The sequence below is a fragment of the Periplaneta americana genome, chromosome 16, assembly GCF_040183065.1.
Source record: "Periplaneta americana isolate PAMFEO1 chromosome 16, P.americana_PAMFEO1_priV1, whole genome shotgun sequence".
Classification (NCBI taxonomy): domain Eukaryota; kingdom Metazoa; phylum Arthropoda; class Insecta; order Blattodea; family Blattidae; genus Periplaneta; species Periplaneta americana.
In genome coordinates this window covers 170,866,019-170,886,241 of record NC_091132.1, presented here as the reverse complement: position 1 = coordinate 170,886,241, position 20,223 = coordinate 170,866,019, and the positions used below count along the sequence as shown (strand labels likewise).

At 34.8% G+C, this 20,223-nt stretch overlaps 1 protein-coding gene across 3 annotated transcripts in view; it reads right to left on the bottom strand.

The window, feature by feature from the left end:
- Positions 1-19,721, bottom strand: part of LOC138691907 (uncharacterized) — a 76,521-nt gene extending 56,800 nt beyond the window's left edge. For 2 of the 3 annotated variants that reach the window (XM_069814510.1, XM_069814514.1), the window contains exons 1-2: positions 18,586-19,721; positions 6,535-7,543 (exon numbers count right to left, since the gene is read on the bottom strand). The gene's annotated coding sequence lies outside the window, so the exon portion shown is untranslated. The remainder of the gene's footprint in view (positions 1-6,534; positions 7,544-18,585) is intronic. The other variant, XM_069814512.1, reaches the window with a different exon arrangement.
- Positions 19,722-20,223: the final 502 nt, after the last annotated feature.

Genomic DNA, 20,223 nt, shown 5'->3' with positions numbered 1-20,223 from the left:
CTCTGTGTTGTGTAACTTTCTCCATTCTCCTGTAACCTCATCCTCTTAGCCCCATATATTTTCCTAAGCATCTTATTCTCAAACACCCTTAACCTATCTTCCTCTCTCAAAGTGAGAATCAAGTTTCACAACAATACAGAACAACCGGTAATATAACTGTTTTATAAATAGGTTTGGAAGTAAATCCCGAAAAGACAAAGTATTTGATTATTCCCGTGTTTTCCCTAATCGTTTGTGGATTTTCTCCTAACATATTCACGTCATCCGCATAGACAAGCAGCTGATGTAACCCGTTCAATTCCAAACCCTCTCTGTTATCCTGAACTTTCCTAATGGCATACCCTAGAGCAAAGTTAAAAAGTAGAGGTGATAATGCATCTCCTTGCTTTAGCTATAATAATAATAATAATAATAATAATAATAATAATAATAATAATTTCATTTGTTTATTTATTTATTTAGTTCAACTATTTATATTTGATATTTCTGTGCTGGATAACAGCTGTTTGCCAATAAAAGTCCAACACAGTGATACAAATTATAATAATAACAATAATTTCATTTGTTTATTTATTAAACTTGTTTACTTATTTATTTTTTATATTTTTGTGCTGGATAACAGCTGTCTGCCAATAAAAGTCCAGCACAGTGATACAAATTAAAATAATAACAATAATAATAATAATAATAATAATAATAATAATAATAGTAATAATAATAATAATAATAATAATAGTAATAATAATAATCACCATTCAGTATCTCGTGAAACCTACTTGCTCATGAGGGGAAGGAAGAATGGACGTCGCTACACTTAGACTAGCTAGCTAGCTCACTTACCCCAACATAGTATTGAGCTATGGCACACGAATGCATTAATTGGGTCAATGAGATAACGAATCACCTATAATAATAATTGCGTACTATGTTTGTATCAGTGTAATGGTCTCAGGTTGCTTACATTCGAAAATATAATATGAAACCATACAGAGAAACATTGTGTTTGGTCAATAAATAAGAAATATATTTATTGCGAGAATATGTCAGATCAGTCACGAAGTAAAAGCATAACAATTTTAGCAGAGGCCAGTCTGTTTTACTTCTAGCCTAAATAATTCTTTTTAAACACTGCCAGAGGCACTGCAAACAGTGTTCGTGTACAAATGGGTCATGTCAACAAAATAATTATTTTCAAGTGTATTTCTTACATAGCGTCCTTTACTTTTCACACACAGGGCACTTTGAAAATTGTACCAGTAATAAAAAAATTAAGCTAGGTTCTAGATCTTCCCTACAGCAATTTACAGAAAATGTACCTTTGCACAAGAAATAAGTTACACATTTATTTTTTCTTATGCATAATATAGAACAGAAATTCCATTTTTTCTTCATTTTTTTTTTTGTTCACTGTAAATTTACAGGGTAAATTGGCCAGACTCTCAGTTTGTGGTGGAATAGTGTTATTAAAGACATTGCATAGTTTGCATATGAACAGCAATGATTTATAGTAAATGTAGAGGCGTTAGGTCTAGGTTATAGTGAAATAACCCAATGCCTGTACAGTAACAGCCAGGTAATGAGGTGGCCACGCCCTTCTTACGCCCAACACCACTGAAACTGTCATGAAAGTAGCCTACATTGTTACTGTGAAGATGAATGTTTGCAATGTTAAATACTACTAATGAAAAGTATGCCATTTATTTCAATTTGTTTGCCTTTTCAACTAAAATATTACAGTTTAAACATGATTTCCTAAATGAGTAAATGACCAAGTAAGAAAAACCACGTTTTGAGACAACTGAAAAAAAAAAACCTGTTAGTATGGCATTACTCATTTATTTCTGTGGACTTTAGATTTTTGATAATTTTTATGTTAATTTGGTCAGTTATTGAATTTAGGTTGTCACCTGGACATTTCTTGTGTTAAGCTTAACTGTGAATTACTTCAATCATTCATTTGTTTAAAATATAGTTTCTTTGTTTTTAGTTAGGCCTATTTGTTCTGCATTTAAGAGTGTGACTGCCTATAATTATTTTTTCTTTGAAAAATAACTTCAAAATGTATTTATTTGCTATTTTTTTTAACTTATTTTAACAACCAACCCTTTGTCTTCAGTTTACCCTTGTCCTGTGCAAGTTTACTGTTGACTATGCCACTTCTTTTTTCTTCTTCTAACTGAGGGCGTATACAGCTACACCAGCACTTAACATGGCCGGCCAATTGTGTGCCCCATAAACCAGAAATGATCCCAGCAGACTGCAGTGGGGGACCACCTTCACAGTGCAACTGAGTTCGATCTCCTAGGAGACAACTTGTGTTCCCGAGATATCTGTGCCTGATAGGCAGGGAGACTCCACTGGAAATCATGAAAATTTTCAAAAAAAATTTATTGGCTTTGACTTCTTTAAAATGTATATTTTCATACCGCAAATGGTGTGTGTGTGTATGTAATGCTCTGGATTTAACAATGAAGTCATCATCCTTCTTGCTTCCCAATATTTTGATGGAAGGTCCACAAATGTCCTAAGAGTTTCACAATTAGCCAGGTGCTCCATCTCCATGTCCTCTTCTCTGGTGCACAGTAAGCATTTAGGTGAATTCAGTACTCCAATACGAGTAATCATGACCAGTAATCAATGTAAACATGGCCACGGCAGATTTTCGAGGTAGATGAGGTATTAGTTTTGGATCTTTGAATGATTCTTTCCATTTTGAATTTTGATGTTTTGCCTGTTCGCTGTAACTTATTCTTTTTATGACTCGCTTTATTGATTCATATGGGAACTTGAAATTTGTTTTTAAGTTGATATAAGTTCCTTTCTTTGCTAACATATCTGCTTTCTCGTTACCTTTCAGTCCGCAGTGGGCCGGGATCCATTGGAAGACCACTTTTTTATTTAGCATTTGAATTTGTTTTACCATGCAATGAATTTCTTTTACTTTTTCCATTTTAGGGGATGTAGTTGAGCTGATGGACTGGATTGCAGCTTTGGAGTCAGACAGGATGACTGTTTTTGCACTGGTTTAGCCAAACAAATACATTTTGAAGTGATGTATAAATGGCTTCAACTTCGCCATCAAAATTTGTTGTGTACTTGCCAACAATTTTTATAAAGAGGAAAGTACTGACAAGTAGCTCCTGCTCCAGCTCCTTCATTTTGATCCATGAGAGATCCATCAGTGTAAATGTACAACCAGTCCTTTTGTGGATATTTTCTATTAATTGTTTGTAGGGCAATGGCTTTTGCTATTTCTGGATTTATATCTTTTTTGTTGAAGACTTCATCAAGATCAAGGCAGCAATCTACTTTGAAGTTATTAAGTGGATTATATCGATTCATCAAGTTTTCCTTTTCACTTGGTATTTCTAGAATTTGCTTAAGCTTTTCTACCTCTTGTATATATCCATTTTGGGTCCTCAATGTAAATTTAGAATCTTTATATTTACTCCATTTATCCCAATTTGGAAGCCTTCTTAATTTTTCATAGGTTAAAAGGCTTGTGTTTCAAGATCTGTTACAACAGGTATATTAGATGCGATTATTTGCATGGCTTCAATTGGAGTAGTTTTGATTGCACCAGCTTGGTTTTGAGTGCATACCGCAAATGGATTTAGTTCAATCCTGATTACAAATACAGTAGAACTTGGTTATAACGACATCCAAGGGACCTTTAAAATTATGTTGTTATAAACCGAGAATCATATTATCAATCTAGTGAAGTGGAGAATGAAAAATAATAAACATAATTAGGCTTATTTTAGATTTATGTATTCACTTTTAAGCATACCATGAACACAATAAAATACATGTACAATTATAAATACAGTATTCTGTATTAAAACAGTTTGTTCATTACCCACCAAACTTCTTTACTTAGGAGTCAAGTAATCAGGCATTTTACTCTGTTGTCTCCTACTTGCCAATATACAGTTTCTAAATCACATTCTATGTTTATTATTTCAGTTGCAATTTCACTGCTCCCTCCTCTAGCTTCATAGAAATGTTCACAATTCTAATGGCTTCTAAAGTGTCACTCACTTCTTTTAGTGGCCATACTGCTTTAAAATGCGTGCACTTAGTGAAAACTTCCTGTCGAAACTAACTGCATGCAGGTACCATTAAACCCACATGAATTCGGGCAGTTTATAATGGGGTGGGGAATCTGTCTGCATTCCAGAGGTCTATGATAGAAGGGAACAGTAAGGATTTGCCAGATTTCAGCGAAATATTTCTTAAAATACTTTGGTTCTTAGAAAATTGTATTCCAAACTGAGGATGAAAATGACGTTATATGTGAGGTAGACGCATATACGTTTGTCGTATTAAGCAAGGTAGAAAAGCAAATGTCTTATGAGGAATTAGTTGGGACCACAGAATATTTGACGTTATAGGCGAGGTGTCACACAAATCGAGGTTGCTATAACCAAGTTCTACTGTACGAGTAATGATTTTTTAATTGAGGCTGTAAGAGTGCGTGGCATTTAAAGAGCTGTCAAAATTACTTTTCATCAAAGAATTCCTTTTTTACAAATTTCTGATTATAAATCTAGTAACTTCTTGTTCTAAAGCTGAGTTCCTGAAGTTAGCAGATGAATGTAGCGGAGGAGAATTTTAATAGGTTTGCTTTACATAAATATTCATTTTACTTTCAAATCTACTTTCTGTACATTTATTTTTGTTGATTGAACACCAACTTTTTATGCCAAATATTAACCAAACTGGATGAAATTTTTACTGCAAGTATTTATGAGGTAGTTCCATGTTTCTATGCATTTATTTTGTAAGAAATGCTGCTAGTTCCTTTTGTTAACATTTTTTTTCATGAATTATAGAAATAGTATTTTCAAATTTTCGAAAAAAAAAAAATGTTTTGACAGTGAATAAATGAGACATTTCATAAAATGAATACATAGAAATGCTTCTCATGTTTCTGAATGTAAGCAAGATAAAGGAAGCTTAAAAATTGAGATCTTCTTCTAACAAGTTGGGTTTGAAAATATTTATAAAAGAAATAAAAAATCAAAAGTAAAAAAAATTTTGGGAGTTACAAATTTCGATTTTGTTAGTCCTTTACATAGTAAACATGGCATCAAAATTTAATTGAAAAAAAGTTGTAATTAGTGGAGTGTGCCCTTGAACCTGGATTGGAACTTACTTTATTATACAGAGTCACCAGTACGCTGAATATCCCCAACCACCAAAGTAAATCATAGCATCGGGGTCTTCCTTTGAGATATTAGATCTGCTGTCTTGTTGTGGGTAGAAGATATTACTTATTTATGGCTTTTAAGGAACCCGGAGGTTCATTGCTGCCCTCATACAATTTGCCATCGGTCCCTATCCTGAGCAAGATTAATCCAGTCTCTACCATCATATTCTATCTCCCTCAAATCCATTTTAATATTATCCTCCTATCTACTTCTCAGCCTCCCCAAAGGTCTTCTTCCTTCCGGTCTCCCAACTAACACTCTATATCCACTTCTGGATTCGCCCATATGTGCTAAATGCCCTGCCCATCTCAAACGTCTGGATTTAATGTTCCTAATTATGTCTGGTGAAGAATACAATGCGTGCAGTTCTGCATTTATGTAACTTTCTCCGTTCTCCTGTAACTTCATCTCTCTTAGCCTTATGCACTTTATTCTTTTCCTCCTACTATTACTCCTTCCATGTTCATTATCAGTAAAAAATTACATTTTCGGTTTTTCCTAAAAGATGAATCGGCAATCTCTTAGGCATATTTGTAGTTGAGCAAGTTTCTGCACTTGAAAGCATAAAAATTACGTCATATTTAAGTTAAATGGCTGCATCCTTGAACTTTAATTCCAAGCAAACTTTAGGTATAGGTAAGCAGTTTTCTCATATTTCTTCAGCACATTTCGCCATGTTCAAAGTGTAAAGGCTCTTACAGTTTTGATACTAGAAACATGAAACTTTTACTGCATGTTCAATGTAGATACTACTGTGGTTTTAAGGGGGTAGATCCACCATTGAGTATTACAAATTAGGCAAAAAACAGAAATTTCTTTCTCAATATCTAGAAACAGTATTAAATTAAAAATTGGTAGGGTATATTTGTACTACTTCAGCTTCAAGATACCATATTTGGTTTTTTAAGAAATATGATCCATTACCGCTAATTAAATATTCAAAATGGCGTATGTAAAATGTGCACTTGGATAGCATTTCCTTAATAATTTCCACAATTTTCAATATTTTTACATAATTTCTTTTTTGTTATGTTTCTAAGATTCATATCCAGAAAATGTACCAGAGTCTCTGTAATTTATAAATAACTAATATTTTTTCATTATTTTTTCATGATGCACGTAAATTATCAACTTTTTTGGAAGTTTTTTATTTTTAATTTCCAAACTATACACACTACAACATGGATTCTGGTACATTTTGTTTATCTACAGCCAATAGACATGCATTTAAAATTTCATAGCATTATCTGAAATAGTTTCCAAGTTATGAGGGAAATGGTAATGAAAAATGCAAGTTACGGGGAACGAGTGACAAACTTACCGAAGGCGAGTGGTGGAATTAAAATGCACCTGGTGCATAGACTAGACCCTCCTTTGCTGCATATCTGGCTTCTTCTTCAAGTCTCAGTCGTTTTCTGCATACCCTGGCTTCTTTTGTCCTCTTGGTTGATGACTGAACACGAAGTTCATCTTGCTTCAACATTGCTTCCTGGCAAAATTTTCCAGGTACCAGCTCCAGCTTCTCCAGCACTTTCGTTCTGGACTGCATGCCCTCATTAAAGGTCATCACTGCATCATTTACAGCAATCTGAACTACTTTGATGCCAGCAAATCCAGTTTTCGGACAAATTTTCCAGATTTTTTAATTGAAGGATTCATTATTATTCTGTGTATATCCTCCAACACACTTTTTTAGGAGTTGAGTGGCCACTAACTTCTTGCAAACAGGCTTCATTACCTCCATGATGGCTGCTGGAAGTGTTTTCTTGTGCCTATAGTCCTTTACTGTATCCTCATGCACCGCACGCTGGTAGGGACACCAAGAATCAATATCTTTAGGGCAGAAATTATACATTGGGTTAGCATCAGTAGATGCCTTATGATAGCATACAGCCCATATTGCCCTTCTCATGTCATTCACTGAAGTACAGTTGACTCTAATGGCATTGCCATAATATGACAGCATCTGTCAGTCTGTTTTTTCCTGAGAGAGGTTTATTGTCTTTCAGTTTTTTTCCCTTCCATTCATTCTTCTGTCCTCTCAGTTGTGTCCCCATACGTTTCTGAATATGACCAACACACTCTATTTTCTGTAATTCCACTTCAGGCCCATAAGGATGTAATTCACTTACAGCTTTGAAACTCTTGGTGTCTCCAACCCCAATGTAGTTCAGATACCGTACCTTGTAGATATCCATGGAGCGAGAAAAAATTTTCTTCATCCCTTCCACTTCCACGTTACCTGAAGTACCTCTGTGATTGATGCAGCAATCAGCTTCGTGATTTTCAAGCCATTCACGATACTGCACAGTGTCAGTCTTGTTTTTCCACTGTTGACAATAGAGATGGAGGAAATAATTTAATTACCAATATATTGATATTGCAATATATTGCAAACCCAATTTCGATAAACGATATATTTTACAAAAAAATATATCGATATATCAAAACGATTCGATATATCGCTATTTCGCAAATTAATAGATACTAATGCAATTACATTTGTAGGTGTATATTTATTACAGTAAACTTAAATTTGAATAGCCTATTCCTTATTAGCATTGAAATCAACATCATAACAGTCAAAAGTTTGAATGTAAAATTGCAACGATAAACAATACATTTTCAATACCATAATTATTATGTAGTTCCTAACTTAAATCAAAATTATAGCGGAGGTAAGATGAGCTTAAATGATACAATGGGGATGTGTTAAGTGAACTCTATATGGGTCAGTATTTGACATTGAAACATTCATTCATTCATGGTGTTCTACCCAAAGGCAGGTCTTTCACTGCAAACCCAGCATTCCCCAATCTTTCCTATTTTCTGCCTTCCTCTTAGTCTCCTCATATGATCTATGTATCTTAATGTCGTCTATCATCTGATATCTTCTTCTGCTCCGAACTCTTCTCCCGTTCACCATTCCTTCCAGTGCATCCTTCAGTAGGCAGTTTCTTCTCAGCCAGTGACCCAGCCAATTCCTTTTCCTCTTCCTGATCAGTTTCAGCATCATTCTTTCTTCACCCACTCTTTCCAACACAGCTTCATTTCTTATTCTGTCTGTCCATTTCACACGCTCCATACTTCTCCATATCCACATTTCAAATGCTTCTATTCGATATACTGTGAACTTGAGTGAATGAGCTAGAAGAACTAGCCAAGGCAAACGAACTATGAACTGAGAACTGACAGTTTTGTTTTGTACATAGTGCTTTGTGAACATTAGTTGAGATTAGCAGTACATTGTTGTTTTCAATAATCCAAGTGAATTGTCATTGTCGTCTGTGGAGTGCAATAACGAATACTGTATTGCTGTGCGGAGTGGAATACCCATTGTTGACGGGAGTGTTGAAATTCAGAAATAGAAAGCCATTATTGTTGTGAATAAAAGTAACATTATTGTTGAAATAAAAATCACAATATCCTTGTTTCTCTTTCCATTTAAAAATATAGAAATAAAAGTTTTGAAGTCAAACTGTTCCTTTTCAGATTGGCAGTTGCTCCTGCCTTGGAGAACATTAATACTAAAACAGTAGTAGATAAACCTCCCTTATCAATCTCATATTAAATATTACATAGTTTGAATTCGAATTCTAGACCAGCCAATCAGAGATAGGCATTGATTGGCTTGGATATTTCAAGATTGCTCAATTACGTAACTGTCCATCTCTCGGGGAATTATTGGAGTTAACTAGTGTGGATTTTATTGTTCATAATAATTCCACAAAAACAAAAATAAAAAAACCGATAAATTTATGAGAAAACCGATATATTATACGATATGTTGAATCAAATTTTCGATATCGATATATCGAAACGAAATTATCGGTATTTCGTAAAAACCGATATATCGTTCCCATCTCTAGTTGACAACCTTTGCATGACTGCGAGAGAGCATATGTATCGATAACTTTACCACATTTAGCACTGATAACACTACATACTCCATGCTGTGATGTGTGGCCTTGTTAGCCAGGTTCCATCACAACTGACTGATATGTCTCTGCTATTGGAGAGACTTGCTTCTTCTTCAGCTGCAGCTATTTTAGAGTCCATAGCCACCTCTGAAGTTGCAGTTAAAATCCTATTATTTATCATGTCATGTGTTCTGCACAACAGGTGGTGGCAAGTTCATAAGACCACAAAACACTTTAAAGCCTACTAATCCTTGGCCTATGCACCTAGTTGCATACACAGCTTGTCTGTTTATTGAATAAACGTTATTATTCTTACCTAATTTCCTACAATTTTCAAATGATCCTATATCTAAACACTTTTTACATACTATGCTAACACTACAACCTAATCCTACTATTCTATTTACACTCATTTCAATATTGCTGCCACATTTACATCGAAGACACTTTTCTATTTCTTTGAACATAATATTTACATCAAAGATTAAATTTACAATATCGCCAGTATTATTTACATTAGCATCCTCTGCATTTAGTCCAGTTACTATTTTTCTTGCAGATGCACTTTCAAGGTTTGGTACATTTATATCACATTTTCTTTTATTTTGATGTTGATTTCCTTTGAATTTACTTCTCACTGGTTTGTAAGATGTTTTTCGCTTACCCATGTTTAGATATTCTGGGAAAAAAACATGCAAAAACAAGAACAAGAGAGCACACAGCAAAACACAGTGATTCACAAACTTTCCCTCTTCCAACATCTAAACACGAGACGATAGAAGTCACCCTCGGCTCTCTTTTTGCGCATGCGCCATCGGTGTAGTATTTCCGCTTCTGGTGTGATGCTGGGCCCCGTTGTAAGCATAAAAATTGTTTTATTCACCGCATGCTAGATTCACCTTCGTCACAATCATATATTATTTACATTTCGGTGATACAAGTTACGTAATTATAATAATAGTGCATTGGTAGATTTCGCAATTATTACTCCAGCTCCTGTTATCCAAGTCAAACCTTATTTTCGTATAATTGTATTCCAGAATATTTCCTCATAAGTCTTGATAGGCTATATGTATTAAGAGTTAATTTCTGGTGGTAGTATTGATATTAAACTTGGCCAATACAATATTTCATCTATAACTTCAGAGGGGCGGGAAGAACTAGCGCTGAGGTAGTTCTGGATATTTCAACTGTAAACCAACTTATGAATGTCGTGATATGCAAATAAATATCACCAAACGTAGGTGTCAACTTCAGAGGGGCTGCAAGACACTTTGTGTGCAAATTTATAAAACCAGGGGCATCACATCCAGTAAAATTAAGAGTGATCTCAACCTTGTTAACAATTCGAAGAGATATTCCTATGTTAATAAAGCGGCGAAACTAGCGCTGAGGTAATTCTGGTGGTTTCGGAAGTGAAAATTGTTGAATTTATAACGGATTCTTTTTATGTAGATACAGTTGATCGTATATGCATCATAGACAAATATATGCATGGCATAACAAAAGCCTGAACTAACCAAATCTAACCTGTCACAGATTCGTATATGCAACATGTATATAAGCGGGGAAATACTTCAGCACTAGTTTAGCTAAAAATTGAATTAATTTGTTTGAAAGATGAAGTAGGATATAGGCCAAAGATTATTATTTGAACTCTATAGAGAGTAGTGGTTTGGTTCGACTGGAACATCTCGGAAAAAAGAAAATATATATTTTTATTTTATTATTACCGGCATAGACCTATATTCATTATTATTTATTATTCCACAGTTGAGTAACAAAATGGACAAGAAACCATCAAGAAACTGTATTACAATAATCTGTAAGATGTTTACAGGACAAAAATTATTAAAACATGTAACAATGCTATACAATATTGAAGTATAACTTAATACACAATTTATGGCATTCATAGTTGACAAATTACCTAAGCAAGTGGTTGCCCACCTGGGTGTGTGGAACCAATGTATGTTTTCAAACGTTATTTTAACTAAATTTAACTTCATCGCATTCTGTGACATATCAGCTGGCTGAAATATTTTTTATCTCACACTTCTGAGATTTTAACAGGAATGAGTTTGTCCAAGGACTTCCCTTGGCTTGAAACTCTTGCTTACATATCCGATATTATTATTATTTTTCTTTATTTTAATCTCTAGGATCCAACTGTGTTCAGCATTCAGGATAAGACTAAAGCAACAATAAAGAAATTTAACTGGTCTTGCTGAGTTATCAATCGAGAATTCGATTAATGTTCCACTCTGTGACTTTCGTCCAATATGTTTGGAAGCATAAAAGTATCTTCATTGATTGACATTAAAATTACGGAAATGTTATCAAATAAAGACAATTGTATGAAAAATTCATTCCCGATGACAAACAATTAGTAGTTTGACCAAAGAAAAGGGTCTCTTAAAATTATTAGAATTATCTACTGATATCGTGGTTAAAAATTGTGTTTCCTAAAACATCTCTGTTGCAATCTTGGTTGCATGACTCACCAGTATATCTCAATGTTTTCTGGATTGCAGTACTACACTTAATGCCATTTGCATCAGTATATTTCAGTGAGAGTACATTTTCTGCTCTGGTCTTCTTGAAGAACAAATACGAGTATAGAAGTAAACATATTCTTAAGGTAGATTTGCAACTTAAGCTACGGTTTGTTTATGGTGATCATCACCGGACGCACATCGCCGGCGATTATAAATGCTGGCGATGATTGTCAGGAAGTGGTTTCTTTATCATTGTAAATCGCTGTCAATTCTCATTTGTTTTGCTACTTTAACTCGATTAAATATTTCTACATGGCCTTCTCTAAAAATCGATTATTGAACATGTATGGAGTGATATGCGTCCTGAATTTGCTTCAGAAGCAACCTCCAGCATTCTGCACCGCGTCCAACAATCATCGCTGTAAAGAAACAGTGCGCATTCATTTTAACAGCCAGCAACTCCAAGCAATGATCGCCGTAAACAAACTGCAGCTTTAGAGTACCTACAATTCAGCCAGACTTCGCAAAGCGACTTCAACCATTCCACTAATAATTTTATAAGTATAAAAAACTTGTTTAACACTAGAAGAAACAACCGATCATTTGACTCATTTCATATTTAATTTATTTGTACCTCCTCTCTGTATTTGCTCAACAAGCTAGTCCTTCAGGACATTTATTGAATTTACTCTTTTTAGATCCTCTGAAAATGTCAAGTCCCTATCATTATTTATGGGGATAAAAGTACAGTTACCTAGAAGGACGAACATAGGTCATTTTTACTGGTCTGCACTGTCTTATTTCATGCAGCAGCAAACTACAAATATTGCTGTTTTATGATCGTCTTACGCCTTCTAATAATGAACTCAATAGGCCTACATTGTCCCCATGTGACAAGCTTACTGAATGTATGTGGCAAGTCTTTCATATTACAGAAAATATTCCCTTTATGTAGACTGGTTGATACTCAACATAAGAACGACAATAGGGAGTTTATAACCGCTTTCCTATGACATTACAATATAGTCAATATATTCTGGATAACAGCGGCAATTCTTTTGGCAACTGTGTGAAGTATTTCATTAGTCTATCTCAAGATTTCTATTTGCCATGTACTGTAGTTATTTTGCAAACATGGCACGAAAGGGTTTGAGCGATGAACTTCTGTTATGAAAGATTATGAGTGATGAAGAATTCTGCATTATTTAGAAACACTGTCAGAAATAGATTAGGAAAGAGAATATCCAGTTAGTGTTTGTGACGAAGATGAAAATGAGACTGGTGATTTTAATTATATCTCGCGAGATTATATATTCCAGCAGTGTCCAGGAAACCGGAGAGAAAGACCTGTCAGATTGGAGGGTGTCACAGCAGAAATAAGACATCACATGTCTGCGCAAAGTATAACAAATTCTGAAAGAATCATGTATGTGTGTGCAAAGTGTAGAATCATGTACATGTGTGTGTGCAAGATGTGATTATAATAATCAATAGACTATAGATAAATTCAGAAAACACAAAATATATATGTCAAAAATATTTAATGTAAAATTGAGTGAACATGATGTTAAGAACAGAATTGCATTTGAGAAATGGCAGAATTAATATGCTAGTACTTATACACAGTTAATAAAACAAATTTTCTTCATCTACACATAACAATTTCTTCTTAGAAGAAGAGTGTATTGTGGTCTCAGATTTTGTTCTGAAATTATTAATTCGCAACTCTTTAATTATACCCACTAAGTCTGTAATAATACGATATTTCAAATGAAAGCTGCTAATGAGACAGAAATTTAGGATAAAACGTGCATGTCAAAATGACCGGTGCTGGTCGTACTAGGTAGTTTGAAAGTCCCAGTCTTTGTAATGTTAATTTTAACAGCAAAAGAAACATCCCACTGGAAACTGTATGGTTTCATTTTTGACAGTAAAGATATGATAAAACATAAAATAACCTTGTATTTGTATATTATATTCAAAACTTAAAACTGATATTTAATATAGCTACCATCTTATTAAGAGTAGTTCATTCACTACATTATGCAAATGTTTAATGAGTACAAAATGATTATTACAGAAAACACTGGAGGTCCACCAAAATGAAATGTAAGGGTTCATCACACACCATATTTGGAAACCACTGATTTAGGTTATGGCAAAATATAAGGATAATAAATAACGACTATAAGATGCAATGTTACAAATGTAAGATATTTACAGGGCAAAAATAGAGCACAATACATTAACAGAAAATAATATATAAATTATGAGGAATATTTACAGAAATTATCTCTGAGAAAATAAGAGACGATACATGGAGACATTATTCATTTAAGATAAATGATGATAAAAATAATAATACGTTAGCATTAAATAAGTGCAAAATAAGATGTTGAGGATGTAATATAATTAATGGAACACACTGAATATCTGGATTGCGGTAAATAAAACATTTTTATGCTTACAACGGGGCTCAGCATCACACCGGAAGCGGAATTTCTTCACCGATAGCGCATGCATAATAAAGAGAGCCGAGGGTGACTTTTATCGTCTCGTCATCTAAACATCCTGCAAACAACATGTCTGCACTTCCTGTGAAGCAGAGAGAGTAGTAAGTCAGCGGTAATCACCTTTGGAGCGGCATTTTCAAATTGGTTGAATATAATTTGAATGTCATTAAAGTTAGCAGAAGTGGGCTGGGTGGAGGACATTTAAGGGGCACACTGAAGTGACATGCAGACACATTTTTGGTCATAACTAAGGAACTATACAAGATATTTAGAAAATTTTTTCACTGAAATGAAGAGAAAAGTCTATAGAATATAGAAAAAAATAATTTGAAAAATGAAATTTTTATACCCCCAAAGGTGGATGTACCCCATTAAAAAGAAACACAATATCACTTTTTGATAAACTAAATACTTCCGAAATTAAAGTAAAACATGGAAAGGAAAAACTTACAATTTGAAGATGCATATTAAAAAACTCTCCATATATAAATGTAAATTTAAAGTTGTTGATACTTAACCCATTAATGCCCAGAACATTTTTTGTGGTTTTTAGAACTTATATTCATATTCTACTATCTACTACAGGAAATCCTGCCACTGGGAAATAAAGACATAAAAAATATACTTATTAAGGTATCATATTTAAAACCTCGAAATATGTTGGAAAATCATACATGTTATGAACTTTTCACTTCTTTCACATAATTTATACATCCCACAAAGGCTAAAGATGTTGAAATAATTGTTTATATAGGAAAAATATATTTAAAAAACAATACGTTTTACAATGTGCTGCTCAATTTTCAGTGTGATAGATTTTCTGGCATTCTGGATGCAGCGGTACACTACATTTTTCACATACGAATGTTGTACGACGTCCACACTGCTTGCATCGTACATTAGAATGTTCACTATGGATGATCCAGTGATCAATCTTGTCGAAACGAACATTATCATGAGCTGCTTCTCGAATTTGAAGTGCTGAGCGAGGGGAATTTCTAGGTTTCCCGTGTTGGACTAGGAGTTGCGGATTGCATTGCTGTTAGAAAGTTAGTAGTGATGTCCAGGATGCGATAAAGCCTCCACGCATTTAGACCCCATGCAAACAGGGTCCACCACCGTTTCTGTAGGTTGCTACATATTGATCATTGGAATGCACATCACCCATATATCTATTATACAGTGCAACTGAATGCTATTGGCTTATTTGAATCGTCCTCTTTGTCTTGGAACTCCAGCGTTTAGCTTTTCAAATTGAAGTCGCTAATACCAACATTGCTGGCGACTGCAACTACACTATTGTCATTCCATTGCACTAAAATTACATCATCTGCAACAACAGTCTCCATAGCTCCTCTTTTTTCTTTGGAATTTTTAATTTATTTGTTGTTGTTGTTTTCTAATGCCAGGCGTTTGACAATAAAGTCATTTGACCTCTTGCACTCCAATATTTTTCAAAGATATTATCATGACCAGCCACTGAAGCACAGATTTTGAGGTGTTCCGAATCCATTTCTTGGTTTGAGTTGCACAATGGGCAGTTAGGGGACTGATATATTCCAATTCTATGCAGGTGTTTGGCCAAACAATCATGGCCTGTTGCCAATCTAAATGCAGCTACAGACGATTTTGGTGGTAAATCGGGAATTAACTGTGGATTTTGATGCAGAGAGTTCCATTTTTTCCCATGGGATTGTGTTATCAAATTTTGTTTGTTGAAGTCTAAGTATGTAGATTTAATAAATCTCTTCACATAGTAATACGTAGATTTAGTAACAGGTCTGTAAGTAGCAGTGCTGCCCTTCTTTGCTAAAGCATCCACATTCTCGTTTCCCAGGATTCCACAATGGGACGGTATCCATTGGAATACAATTCTTTTATTGAGTGATATAGTTGAGAGAGCATTTTAGTTATTTCTGCTGTTTTAGATGAAGTTGTGTGTTTAGAGACTATTGATAGAATAGCTGCTTTGGAGTCTGACAATATAACTGCATTCCTATATTTATTGATGTGGCATAGAAGATTCCTGAGACTTATTGCAACGATTTCTCCATCAAAACTTGTTATTCCATATCCAAGAGCTCTATAAAGTGAGAAGAGACAGCACGTAACACCTGCACCGGCACCTTGTTCTCTGGAGATCAAGGATCCGTCGGTGTATAAATGAAGCCAGTTTTGTGGAGGGTATCTAATATTAATTGTCTCTAAAGACAATTGTTTCAGTATTTCAGTGTTTACTTCTGATTTATTTGTAGGAGGAGCCTTATGCACCCTGTTGCTCCAATGCCCTCAGCAGCTAGGTCATGCATAAGATCAATGGACGTGAAATAGTTATCAAAAATACATGACTGCCCTTTTGGATATCAGTCTTCTTTAGAAGTCCAAAAACAACATCAAGCCCCTGTCCTTTCCCTGAAGTTCGTAGGTTCGTACTATTGTCACATGCTCCGCATGCAGCATATAGTCGTCTGCAGTACAAAGAAGCCAGAGCTGGAAACCAAGCCTTATTGGTTTCGCTCGAATGAAATGTTTGGTTCGATGTCTGTCATCAATATTCAGGTGTTCTGGAATGTCACAGACTTTGAATGACTTATTTAGTATATCGAAAATTGGTCTAACGTAGCGATCATTTGAAATTGCCATATTATCAGCAAAATGCAGTCGTCTCATATCGTCAAAAGTATTCCACTTCATTGAATCAGAAATCGAAACGCTATGTAAATCGGGTATTCTACTCCAATAAAGTCGCCTGTGTGGAAGTTTATTATAGCCAGAAATGAAAAGAATGCCAAGAAAAATTAAAATATCTTTTGTTGTAGAGTCAGTAGAATCAGTAGATAGATTTTCTGAATACAGTAGATCCTACTTTGGTCCAAGATCAAGTCTATGAGCTCGGCTTTGGTGGTGTGGTGGTGGCGCATTACTTTCGTTATCAGAATCAGAACCAAATTGGGCGTCACTCTGCAGCATACACCAAGGGAAATGACAGAATCCTCATTTGTTTCGGCCTCAGGTTGCTCCCGTGGAGGAAAAATTGTAACATTCAGTTGTCTGTGATTCTCATTACTCTGTATTTGCATCATATAACATATTTCATTGACAGCATACAGCAGTGAACTGCAAAAATATTCAAATCAGTATAGGTGTAATAAGTTATATCCCAGTGGTAGGAAAACCTGCCATCAAAGTTTAGGCTACAGAATAGTACGTTATTAATTATGAAATGATGTCAGTCACAAACTATTCAAGTAGTATGGTTTACTGACTATGTATTTTCATAATCAGGTGTCACTTGTTACTTTAAAAATGTGTACTACTTACACACTTTCTCCCTCGTTGCAAACCATCTTTTGAAGAGAAGTTGAACAGTGACTTCTAACCAATGTACCGATGCAGTTAATTAACTAATGTTGTTAAAATTCGAGAATACCATGCGGAGTATATCTTAGAATCCATTGGTGCAGTATTCATAACAAAATAATTTATTTATACATTGTTAAAAATTTAAAACTTGGTTGGTAGGAAAACCTGCCATGGGCATTAATGGGTTAAACTTAGTTCTTTTATAGCCATATCAGAGATGATTTAAAAAAAAATCGTGGATGAAACTTAAATTCTGTAAGAGGAGATTTTGATAATATACCTTTTTTTTTTTAAATTTGCATTACTCAAAAAACTGTTTATCTTGTCACAATGAAACTAACATATGTAAGAACAAGAATACTTATAGCAAGGAATTAAGTACCACAGAAAATGAACTCCCTACTTAAGAATTGTACGAAATGGGAATTTTACCCATCACTCCCCTTACGAAAAAAAAAAATACAGGAATGCAGCGCACACTTCTGTAAAGAAGTGACAGCAGTGAATGTATTCGTGGGATACAATTTAGTACACACTGTTACCTGTTTTATGTGAAAGTCTGCAATTTTCATTTTGTTCCTAATGTACTGGTGATAGCCTATTGTGTTCCAGAAAAGCCACACGCAAGGAAGTACAATTTTCCTTTGTTTCACTGCCTTTTATGAGATGTAGCCTATATAGTGATAAACACGTGGTTTTTTTTAGTTTGCAGGAACCACAAATACTTTCAACATAAAAACCCTTTTATACTTAAATTACCAGTATATTTTAATGCTCTGTGTAGCCCCCCCTCCAGCTTGTTATTAATTGCCAACATAATATGCAAGAGGTCCAAGACGAATTCCTAGGAAAATGGTCAGTCTCATTAGTATTTCGCCCTGAACTTCTGGAGTCTCTGTATTTGTAGCAAGTGGGAGAAGACTACATCAGTGCATTAGAATATAGTCCTGAAGATCTCAAACGATTTTAGCATTTAAATAAAATAAAATTGTGCCTTCTTGAGTGTAGCTTTTCTGGAGAATGACGGTTTATCTTTAATAGATTTTTCAAAATACCTAGCTTCCTTTCATGGACCTACCTGCTGCTGGTATTGTAGTTGTTTTTCTGATCCTTTACGTTTTTGTTTACATTAGAGGACAAATATGATGGGTGATGTGTAAACTTTGAAGGGACTGCATTGTCTGTGAGCTGAGGTATTTCCCGAGGCACTACAAGAATGCTGCCGTCACTTCGAACTGCTCTGTCTTCTGTACAATACGTTGTTTAGAAAAATGATTCATGCGTACGGGGGAGTATTACTAGGCTGAAAATTGTCCCTGTGAATGGAATGGAACCATTGTTGTCTTCTGTGAGAATCTTTTTGATAAGAAAATTGCTTTTCTATAGCACGCGACACAAACTTCTAACTTGCATTTTTCTAAGTTCTACTGTGCGGAAACTGACAGGTTAGGTTAGATTAGGGTATTTTAGGCTTTTAGTCTGCCTTGCGTATTCTAATCTGTTAAGTTAGGTTAGTGTAGGCTTTTGATATGTCTTGCATATAATAAATTGAAGTGAAATGTGCGTTTCGTGTTCAGTTTGAATTGTTCTACCTCTTATTAAATAGGCCTAATCACTTTTAGGTTACCTACAAAAATGAATTCTTTCCAATGTTTACTAATTTTCTAACATGTTTTCAAGTCAACTGACATTCTATATGAATTCTTTACATTCGAAACCAAGTTTCTTCTGAAAATTAAGATAATTTTTCCACTTTCTTCGTCAAAAAAAACCTTCAGTGTCGCGTGCTATTGAAAACCCAAGAAAAGGCTGTCACAGCCGCCAGTCAGTGTGTTATAGTTTGATCTACAATAAGAAACACAGCACGTCCTAGGCATGGTGATAGTCATTCTTTATTTCCATCGCCTAGTCTGCAGGCCAGACTGCATTTCGAGAAGTTGAGGTTATGTTGTATGTTCGCATTGCAATTTAAGATTTTTCATTCATTGCCACAGCAGTCTGATACAGTATCCAGTAAGCTGTGATGTGCTAACACAGTATAAATTTAAGGTGAAATAACGAATTTTAACACTGATGAAAAGATAAAGCATGCGTATACGGAACCCTCACTCGACCCTCCATAGGAAAGCTACTACACTTCATATAACTACAAACACCAATAATATATTGCTGTGTTTTATATTCACCATCTCACAGTTTTCATACAGCTTTCTGTTTATTTTAGACTACGATTCAGTCTGCCACCCGAACAGTGTTGACAACACTATATTAATAAATCCCACATTGCTTAAATTAATTTCCCCCCGTCCAAAAAATAAATTTTACAGTGGTTCCCAAAGAGTGGGTAGCAACCCCGTGGGTCGGGGGTGGGGGCTCGTGAAATGATTTACAAAATAAACAAAAATCGCGTTGGATTCTACCAAAAATTCGCTTATAAGGTTACAAATTTATTTTTCCAAATATAATATACAGAGTGTAAGAGCCATTATTTTAACTGATGATTGTTCATGTCATAAGGAAGAAAAATTGTCCTCACAATTGTTCTCTAATTGCAATATTTAGCGAATTATTGAAGTTTACAATATGCAACGTTTCACAACATTGCTGGATGGGAGGAGGGGATTTGCAGGTAGGCTACACGGCACAGCTAAAACGGGGACAGACATACCGGTACAAAACAGATGCTCTGTTCTAATGCAGGGAGGGACCAGGCCAG